Genomic DNA, 10,327 nt, shown 5'->3' with positions numbered 1-10,327 from the left:
CTCGTGATATTTTACAGGTAGTTTTCTAAGAATGTCTTTTTGCTTTTTAATTCTTCAAACCTCTTGCTACCTTCTAATTTTAACACGTTTTTAAACATATTGATTTAAAACTATGCCTTGTTACATTTCTGTGTTTTTCTTGTGAATTAAAACGGAGATTTAATGTTTTGGATGGTTTTTTAACCCTTCGATTCACTCTTCTGTTAGTTCACCATCAAATTATACAACAAAACTATTGTCTAAATTGCTTAAGATGTAGTAAAAGTAGCATTTAATGTCCAACTTTATGCATTCAGTGACATTTTTGTATATAAATTCACTGGTTTTATGAGTTTACTAACAATGCTGTTAGTTTTTTTAAATAAATGCCAAGGTGACAAATGAAAACCACGAAACCTGAAGCTGTTTGCTCAGATGTTCAGCAGAGGAACTGGGTCAGATTTTCACCAGCCTGTCAAAGTAACTGGGAAATTTCCAGCTGAATGGATTATAGTCTGAGGGTGAAATATGTCTGCAGATGTTTTTACACGTCTGCTCCGCTGTAGCGGGAAGGTGAAATCCTCAGAGCGAGTTAAGAGGTTGGAGCTGATGGGGTCGATGGTTCTGTTGGACTTTGTGTTGGTTTGTCAAGTAAAATCCCAGTAAAATAAATCAGAATATGAAATATGATTTACAAAAAGTAAAAAATCTGACTTTTAAGTCAGAATTCAGACTTTTTTTTGTAAAATTCAGATTTTTTGATAAAATTTTGACTTTTTCTTAGAATTTTGTCGTAGAATTCTGACTTTTCCTCAGAACTCTAATTTTTTTGTAAAATTCTGACTTTTTGGGGGGAATTCTGACTTATCACATGCTTTCACCTATAACATGGGAAAAATTTCTTAGTGAAATAATCTGCCATTGGAACTAGTATTTTTTTTATCAGTCTTAAGGACTTGTTTACTTAAAACAAGTTCTTATTTCTTGCTGAAAAGTTTTTAGTTTTGCATTAATTCAAGTGTTCTAAGTTATTTGCACTAGAAACTAGACAAAAATACTTGGTAAAATTTTGTGTTTTTGCAGTGAGCTGGTCGAGTTTGTCTGTCAAATTTCAAACAGCCGTGTGAAATTGAAATCTCAGAACGACGATGTGCAAATGACCAACCTCTGTACGGTTCCTGCGTTAGTCGTGACAGTGGGGAGTGGCCGTAAATCTTCCGGGTTTAGTTTGTGCAATCAAAGCCAGTTTTCAGTGGCAGCAGCGGTCTAAATGTAGCATCTGTTTGTGAGAGGAGGACGGTTTTACTGCACTTAGACAGTCACTCCAATACTTTCAAGGATTCCTAAAAATCTTAGACAAAGAAATGACTCTAGACGTAAATTTAACTTAATTTTTCACTAATCAGCAAATTCCTTAAAAGGGAAACTGCAAGCTTTGGTTTTTAATCACAAACTGGATATGCAAATTTAGGCCTTTAACTGTAAATCCTGTTATTTTAAAAGCACAAGCAGATAAGAAAACATGTAATTTTTACAGAGAAAGATCCTCACCAGCATTATTGCAGTTAATATTTGGGTTCCCGCAAATATTTGGTGCTTTTCCAGAATAAAATTTCCAGGTTGTTTTGTCAGTTTTGGACACTTTAGTACAAAACATTTTAAATTGGAGAAATTGTTGTGCATAATTCCTCCAATTATATATTCTCTAAGGCATATGTAAAATTACTTAAAGAGATAATGAATGTTTGCTAGAATAAAGTGTTAAAATAATAGATGTTTAAAAGAATTATTCAGAAATATTGGTGAGAAAGGACTTTTTGTATTATAATGAAAGTTTATTGAAACTTTACACTAAAAAGGCAAAATTTGTTTGACAACCCAAAATATTTGTATTTTTATTTCTACATGTATTAATTTTATGTCACTCGGCCTGTAATATTTGGCTTGGGGACAAACAATGGAAATCAACTTTGGCTGGAATTTTTATTGATGATTTTCAAAACTGTTCTTAATGCACAATGTCCCAAATCAAATAAATGAAATTAAATAAAATGTGAGAGAAAAATGTAGCTTTTTTGTCGACAGTAAAAACACATCAATGCACATCGACATTCTAAATGACTGAAAAGTGAATAAAATAGAAGAGGTTAAAATGTTCGTTCATCTCTAGAAATCATAAATTTTTAGGTACATTCTCAAACATTTATATCCATCTATCTTCGCTACATCAGGCGGCTGAACTTGTAAATTTTATTAAATATCAGATTTTAACAGATTTATTTTGTGATGTTGAAGGTTATAGTTCTTCTTATGGACCTTCTATGGGACAAGGACCTCGACCTAATGGTGATCCCTTCAGATTCTTTGATGTTAAAATAGATAATCTCTTCTTTTGATTTGTTTTGGAACAGATCACAGCTTCTTTTCAGTTAATTATGATTCCTAACTCTTCCAGGAAATGTACTTCAGAATGGCGGCAGGGCTGCATCATTCCTGATCCCATCGAAAGGTAAAGCAAAACCACTTGATTCAGCTTCAAACTCATATTTTTCACTTATTTAAGACATTTTGTTTTGAATAAGGCGTTGGCCAGTCATTGGGACAAAGGAATGGGTCAGTGTGAAAACTAAATAACACTGCAGGTTGAAATGCTCATATTTTATTTGAAGTTTAAACCTGAAAAATCAAAGTATAGACAAAAAAATAATAATTGTAATTTATTTCCCTTGCTAATTTTAGCATCAATTGTCTCACCACATTTTTTTTTTTTTCAATTAAAAGGTTATGGAGCTGGGATGAACAAAGGAGTAGGAATAAATGGTAAGTTTATTTTTGTTCATTTTGTAAGCAAATTTGGAGAAATCGACTCGCTCGCTCGCTCTTTGGTTGCCTAGCAACTCACTCATTCTTCGGTTACCTAGCAACAACCTGTTGCGTAACTGGTAGCAGTTTAAGATTCCGCTACTGAGCGAAGTGAAAACTGGATAACATGGGAAAGGCCACACCTGTAGTTTGGCAGTATTTCAGATGTTTAAAACAAAAATCTAATTAATTATTGATATCCACCAATTTGAAAGTTCGATCCAAGACTTGGACTGACTAGTTATGACAACTTTATCCATTACTTTTAACAAATAAGGCTGTTTTGTCTCTTAAAATGGAAAAATACGACCTTAGTGAATCAAATTCAAATGTATTTTTATACACATTTCAGCAGTTGAAAGTTCTTTACATCATAAAAACATTATACAATCACAAGTTATGAAACAAGAAATAAACATTACATCTGTTGATCAATGTTTTACTTACTAAAAGGTGGGTTTTCAGCCTTGATTTAAAGAAATTCAGTGTTTCGGCAGTTTTGTGGTTTGCTAAAGAAACTCTTGAATCTTTCATGGAAATGACTAAACTAGATTAAATGATGTTGATTTTTTATAATTCAAATGAGAAGCACTGCTTTTTTGTGTTATTTGGATTTGTTTTCACTCCAGGAGGAAGAACCGGAGCCGCTAACGGTAAATACAGATTGTGTCTCTTTCTTGTGAAAATAGTTAGTTTAGTTTTCAATATTCTCTTATTGTTTCTGCAGGATATGGAGCTGGACCAGCAAATCTACAAAAAATGAAAGGTGGTGCGACTCGCTTTAACAAAGTCGCATTTTAACAGAAAAACATTGATTTAAATGTTTTGTTTCTATCTCAGGTTTTGGTGCTCAAGCTGGTGGATACGGCAGACAAGCATCTAAAGGTAAGGGTATTTTTGGAAAGACAGTTGGTTAAATGTTGGGTCTTAAAAGTGAATTCTAGTGTTTATAACATTCATGAGTGATGAGTAGTTGTCTGTTTTAGGCAATGGTGCTGCAGCTGCTTCACGAAGTGGATTTGGAAGTAAAGGCAATGGTACGGCAAACACTTGAATTATAAATAACTAAATATGAGTTAGAAAAGTGTTAAAGTATATTTGGGCTTTAACAATTTTGAGTGCAAGAGGTTGCAAGTATCAGCAGAGACAAATATTTCAAGCAAAAATACTTTTGGAAAAGTACTTCCTAAGATTTCTGTGGGATTTTTTCTTTTTAATCGGGTCAGTTGAGATAACTCAAGACTTGTTTTAGGACAACTTTACCAGAATTAGTTTTACTTCTGTAAATGCTGCAGATTAAACTTGTCATTCCAAACAGTAAAGCCGTTTGTCTTGTGGTAGTTTATTTCCTTACCAAGGAACAAATATTTTGTGTTATTCTCTGTTTCATTTGTTTCTACTATAAGAGGAAATGTTATTGGATACATATTTCAGCTTTTTTATTGTTTTGACTGTATTCAGACATTAAAATCATTGTGTTTTTTGTTGCAGGGTATGGAGTTATATCTGGACCAACCACTCTACAACAAATCAAAGGTTGTATAACTTATTAAATTCACACACAGAGGCATTAAGGAACCTCTATTTAATTAGTTGTTACTCCTGTTGCAGGCTTCCAGGCTCCAGCTGGTCGATATTTAGGACAAGCAACCAAAGGCAACGGTATTTCAACTTGTGTTGATGCATAATCCAAGATTTATTAAGAGTAGACATAATTTTTGCACAATTTTTTTTGCCTTTTTTCTGAGAATAGAAAACACATTTCTTTCTTCCACTCATATTTACTTGCGTTTGTTCTTTTTAAATCATGATACAAACAGAAACGTTCAATGACATGGAGGTCAGGAGACCGAGAAACTCCATGGAAACATTTTCCTAATTTATTTGATGTATTTTGGATTGTTGTTTTCTTGAAACGCACGTCCCACCCCTTAGCTCAGCTTCCAGGTTAATGAGCAAAAGCATAAACCATCCATGTCAATGTTTAGGTTGGGTTGGTAAACGGTAAATCTACCTTTTATGATTGAGGTTACATTTTGGTTTAATTATTCTGAATAAATTTACCGTTTTTAAACCTGATATTTTTTTTCTTTTCTTTTTTATATTTATTTATATTATATAGTTTTCTCTTCTTGGTTAGAGTTTGGATGTGGTTGGTTGGCATTTTTAAAGAGTTGGAAATATTTGTTTTAACAGGTTATGATGCTCATGCTGCAGCGTATGGTGAGCAAGGAGATAAAGGCAATGGTATAAAATATGTATTTGATTGTATTTAAATGTTTTTGTAATAATAAAAAGCACCAAATGTCCTCTTACATTGAAGAATGCGACTGTTTCAGGTTACGGAGCTCAAGCCGGTGGATATGGAGGGCAAGGCACTAAAGGCAATGGTATTTTAGTTAGCACTGAGTATAAATATAACCTTTACAGTATTGAGAGTGTTTGTATTACAAAAGTTTAAAATAGTTTGGAAGTTAAATATAAATACTGTTAAATGTTAAATACACCAATCATTCCTCAGGTCAAAGACTTACAGGTGGAGCGTCGAGTAGCAATGAAGGAAGGCCAAATGGTAAGAAAAATACATAAAATGTGGTCATAAACATGTTTTTATGGAGCTGAAATGATTAATCGTGATTAATTGATTCTTGAAATAATCGTTAATTAATGTAACAATCAATTAACTATTAACTGATTCAAATTCAGACTCAAAAAAGGTAATTTTCTGAAAGAACAACGCATTCAGTGGAGTAATTGAGCCACAGCTAAAAAAAACAAAAAACATTCAATGTGCATTTAAGATAAAAAAAAAAAACACCTTTGTGCCAGTTTTAGCTTTACCAGGTCCAAACTCTGTAAAAAATAGATTAAAAAAAGCACCTATTGTTATCCAGTCATTAATTGGTTAATCTAAAAGTAATCACCAGATCAGCCCTACACTTCACTTTTCACATGTTGATATTAGGATTATCTTTTTAGACAATTTGTACCTTTTGCTACAAATGATGAAGCCTACACTAAAGGAGTGCTGAGTTTTTGCCTTTTAGGAAGTAAAATGTTTTTTCTTATTTATGAAAGGAATTCTTCACATGTTTTGATGTATTTCCAATGTTTAAAAAAAGGCTTACATGAAAAATCTGAAGAATGTGCCAGTTTGTTTATCCGATTAATCATCAGAATAATTGATTATTCATCAGAATAATTGATTAATCTATAGCTCAGTTGCAGCCCTCGTTCATTTTGTCTGCCATGTGTTTACCTTCATCTTTGACCCTTGTTTCACAGGTCAGAGACATGGAGGGAACCACCTGAAGGGATTTGGCCGCCCTCATTATATTCCAGGTAATGTTGTCTAATTCTTTGTCCAAGAACTCAAAACTCTTTGACTAAACCTTTACATATGTTTGTTCCTCTGCCCAGCTGTGGGAATGGGACAATTCAGAGGCCCCCATCCTGCCAGAGACCAAGGGAATGGTGAATAGTTAATTACTAAGTGCTGAGTCAACCAAAATAACACACTTATTAAAATGTTTGTTTCTTTTTGCAGTGTATGGTGGTAATGGTTACAGAACTCATCCAACTAAAGGTGCATATTGATCCTTCACCTAGAATCCCAATGAAATCCCAATAAAATCCATAACAATATGTGAAAAACAAGGAGTATAAATCATTCACTAAGGTACTTTTTGTGTCTAAAACATGTTTAAAGGTTTCAATGGAGGTTATGGTGGAGCCGGTTTGAGTCTGGGATCTCTGTATGGAAATGGCGTAAAGGGACCAATGAAAGGTTGTTGATTCTGTTGAGCAAAAACTATTTTTTTCAACTGTTTACATGTTTTTCTAAACAGCACAGTTTAAAAATGTTAATATTGTAGGTTACAGTGCTTCAGCTGGTGTATCCAATGGACAAGGTTCACAATCCAATGGTAAATATCATTTATAGCAAAACAATTACAAACAGTGACACATTTTCAACACTTTAATCGTTATCTTGCAAAAGGTCGTGCTGGAGTCAGATCACCAAATGGTGAGTTACTTTATTTACTAGTATTATTAGATATACGCGGTGAATTTAATAACACTTATTGTTGGTTTGTAACTATTTAGGGTTTGGAAAGTCAAGAACTGGACCTGCCAAGGCTGCGAAAGCAGGTGATTATTCAGCCACAGTGAAATATATGCAGTTTTATTTATACAAAGAAGCAGTACAGCTGTAAATTAAGAATTTCTTTCATAATTTTTATTTGACTCGTTTTTCATGTGTTTCACTCATGATTATTTATATTTTTCTTTTTTAAAGGATTTTGTTACCCAATAGTAACAACATTCCTTATATATCACAATAATATCAACTTGAATTAAGATATTTTCACAAACTATAAATTTAATTCTTCAGTGCCTGATGTTAGAACATAATAGACTTTTCCTGTTTTAGATTATATTACCAAATTTTACCAAAATAAGATTTATGTGCAAATAGATTGTTTGTTACCACTTTACAAAAAGGCTCCCCTTATAGATGGTTAATAAATAGTTTCTATTTATATAGTTTCTAATTTAATAATTCATTTATAAACGCTTTATAAATCACAATCTGTTTATTATGCATTAAATAAGGATCAGAAGGAGACTATGTGCTAAATAATTACATTTACAAATGCCTATTTTGCTTACAAAGTAGCCTGAAATGCTAAATATAACAACTCTAAATATAATATATAGGCCTTCTCACTCTTAATTAATGTATAATAAACAGTTATTAATGATTCATAAAGTGCTTAGAGATTAATTGATAACATATCTATTAACTATTGAGCAAAGTTGTTTTTTTAAATCAATCATACTGTAATTTGATTTCATTTGATAATTGAAGGATATGGAAGTATCAGAGGAGCTGCTTTAGGACCCCAAATAGGTAACTCAAGTTTCAAACATTTAATGAAAGTTAAAACTATTTTGAGTGTTGCTTTATTTATGCGTTTGATCTTTAGGGTATGCAAATGGAGCAACTCCCAATGGGTTTGGATCCAACCGTGAAGGTACCAGATTTTGTTTTAATCCAATTGAGACCTAAACATTCATGTTTTACAGTGTCGTACATTTACTAACTGTGTGTGTTTAACCCAAGGTTATGGAGCTTTGAAAGGATTTGGTCCTCAAATGAATGGTAATTACCACCAAAAATACATTTTTTGAACATTTTTACACTTCAATTTGGGTCTTAATTGGTTCTAAAAACATTCTAGGTGCTTAAAAAAATAACACCCAGCAAAAATTATTAGCTTTTTTTTTTTTTTTTGCAAATAATTACAAAAAATAAATAAATTGCAATTATTTTTGCTATTTTTTTAATAGCAAAAATAAAAATTTATTGCCAATTTTTTTTTTATTGGCAATAAAAAATTATTGCCAGTTTTTTTTGGCAATAAATTAATGTTTTTTGTTGTCTGGAAAATGAGCTGTTTCTAAAACCCCCCAAACAGTAAGTCACAGTGGACAGGCACTGCACCGTTGCCTAGCAACCTCAGCCAAGCCCAGCCGTCACCTAGCAACCCCAGCGGAACTCTAGAAGATTTAGTCACCAGGTTTTACTGCTACTGGATTTAAAGTGACAGAGTCCTAAAACCATCTCATTCTAAAAGGGAAGCAATGCCCCCTTAGGATCCTCACAGTTTACCTCTTTTTTTTGTTTTTGTAAAATAATTTTTGACAATAATAATAATTTTTTTAACCTTACTGCGTGTTAATTTCTTCCATGAGGCCGTGGAGTTGGACGTGTTGCTGCGCTGGGGGGTTACCAACACCAACCTGAGGGTACGTCTTCTTTATCCAATAGCAAATGAGGTAATTCAGGTAAATCCCACTGAGATAAGTATGCAGAAACTACAGCCATCTGTAAAAATATTTTTCTGACTGAAATTGTTGTTTTCTGGTTTAAATTTTGTACATAATCCATGACAAGCAAAAAAAAAATGGAGTCATTAGACAGCTAAAATTATTCTACTGCATTCCCACCACTGTCTTTGTATAGAACAAAATTGGTGTCAATCGTTTATGGAGCAAAATGTTTTGTTTGTGCCACTATTGTTTTAAAGATATTAATAAATGCTTAAATGTTTTCCAGAACAAAAGCAGCACAAATGAAAATTGTTGCTGCACACACACAGCAAACATTTGATGCCGATCTGTTTTGATTTGGGTAATGCGGGAGGGGCCTTGTTGACCTTTAAACTTTTATTAATATATTCAAAACAAAAGCAGCACAAACATAGAGTTGATTGACATAAATTTAGTTTCATTTGAAGAGCGTGTGGCGGCTGATTGACCTTTCATCACCTCTTGAAACATTTGATGCCGATCTGTTTTGATTTGGGTAATGCGGGAGGGGCCTTGTTGACCTTTAAACTTTTATTAATATATTCAAAACAAAAGCAGCACAAACATAGAGTTGATTGACATAAATTTAGTTTGATTTGAAGAGCGTGTGGCGGCTGATTGACCTTTCATCACCTCTTGAAACATTTCGTAATCTTTTAAAATTATTGCTGCACAAACACAACAAACGTTTGACACCAATTTAATTAGATTTGACGGTGGGAAGGCCAACATCTCACCTCTTATTCACATCAAATATCATCAGTAAAGTGGCTCTATTGCTTATTTCTGGTTTCCAGGTTTCGGGTCGGTGACTGGAAAAGGTCAAGCTGCAAGAGGAGCAGCTTCATCGGGTGGAAACGGCCTGAAAGGCGGAGTCCTGCCGACTCAGCAACAGGCTGCAGCTTCCAGTCCCACCGCTGGCTTTCACTACCTGGGGCCAAACGAGAAGCACCAGAACCTGGCTTCACCTGCGTCACAAGATAAAACGTACAAACAGAACCGGCTGCACCTGGGCTCCGGTCCAGAATCGGCTCCAGCTTTACACAGATACCCAGAGCCTCAGCACGGACTCGAACCGGCAACTTTGGGTCAAAAAAGAACCAAATATGAAACAGAACCAGGAGCAGTTCTTTCTCCAGGCAAGCACCTTTAATTTAATTTATTTCATCATTAATGTCTTCTTTAATGCTGGAGTATTTGGGTGGATAATTTTTATTTTGCAGTTTTTTGGCAATAAAGTGATTATTTTTCCCCTCTCAATAATCCTTTTCTCCTGGATTTTTATTTTATATAAAATATACATATATATATTTTTGCAATACATATATTAATGTATATAACATGGAATTATTTTTTTACATCTTTCAAATAAAAATAATCCCTTTAAAGGATATCTAAACCTTGATATGGAAGTATAACAATTTCTACATGTTCAGTTTTAGATATTAATAGTTTTAAATATATTTTTAAAGAAAAAAATATGTATATTAAAAATAGCAAAAATATAAGATTAAGTTAAAATTTTCTGATTTTATTATTTTAAATCTTTTTCTTAAAAAAAACAATTTACATTCAAAATATATTAGTCTGATTTTAAAAAAAATCAAGA

At 33.1% G+C, this 10,327-nt stretch overlaps 3 long non-coding RNA genes across 3 annotated transcripts; all 3 read left to right on the top strand.

The window, feature by feature from the left end:
• The first annotated feature begins 3,529 nt into the window (after positions 1 to 3,529).
• On the top strand, positions 3,530 to 3,879 carry LOC116716663 (uncharacterized). Its single transcript, XR_004338580.1, has 3 exons — positions 3,530 to 3,607; positions 3,682 to 3,726; positions 3,828 to 3,879. It is a non-coding gene; the product is annotated as an uncharacterized LOC116716663 (long non-coding RNA).
• A 1,323-nt stretch (positions 3,880 to 5,202) lies between these two features.
• LOC116716662 (uncharacterized) lies at positions 5,203 to 6,994 on the top strand. The gene is made up of 8 exons (XR_004338579.1): positions 5,203 to 5,413; positions 6,127 to 6,183; positions 6,262 to 6,315; positions 6,389 to 6,427; positions 6,551 to 6,628; positions 6,717 to 6,767; positions 6,842 to 6,868; positions 6,949 to 6,994. It is a non-coding gene; the product is annotated as an uncharacterized LOC116716662 (long non-coding RNA).
• A 718-nt stretch (positions 6,995 to 7,712) lies between these two features.
• LOC116716664 (uncharacterized) lies at positions 7,713 to 8,654 on the top strand. Its single transcript, XR_004338581.1, has 4 exons — positions 7,713 to 7,756; positions 7,833 to 7,880; positions 7,970 to 8,008; positions 8,602 to 8,654. It is a non-coding gene; the product is annotated as an uncharacterized LOC116716664 (long non-coding RNA).
• Positions 8,655 to 10,327: the final 1,673 nt, after the last annotated feature.

Source organism: Xiphophorus hellerii, unplaced genomic scaffold (assembly GCF_003331165.1).
Source record: "Xiphophorus hellerii strain 12219 unplaced genomic scaffold, Xiphophorus_hellerii-4.1 PGA_scaffold_78__1_contigs__length_500000, whole genome shotgun sequence".
NCBI lineage: Eukaryota > Metazoa > Chordata > Actinopteri > Cyprinodontiformes > Poeciliidae > Xiphophorus > Xiphophorus hellerii.
Note: the sequence above shows the minus strand (reverse complement) of the source record. Positions and strands in the feature narration are given on the sequence as shown.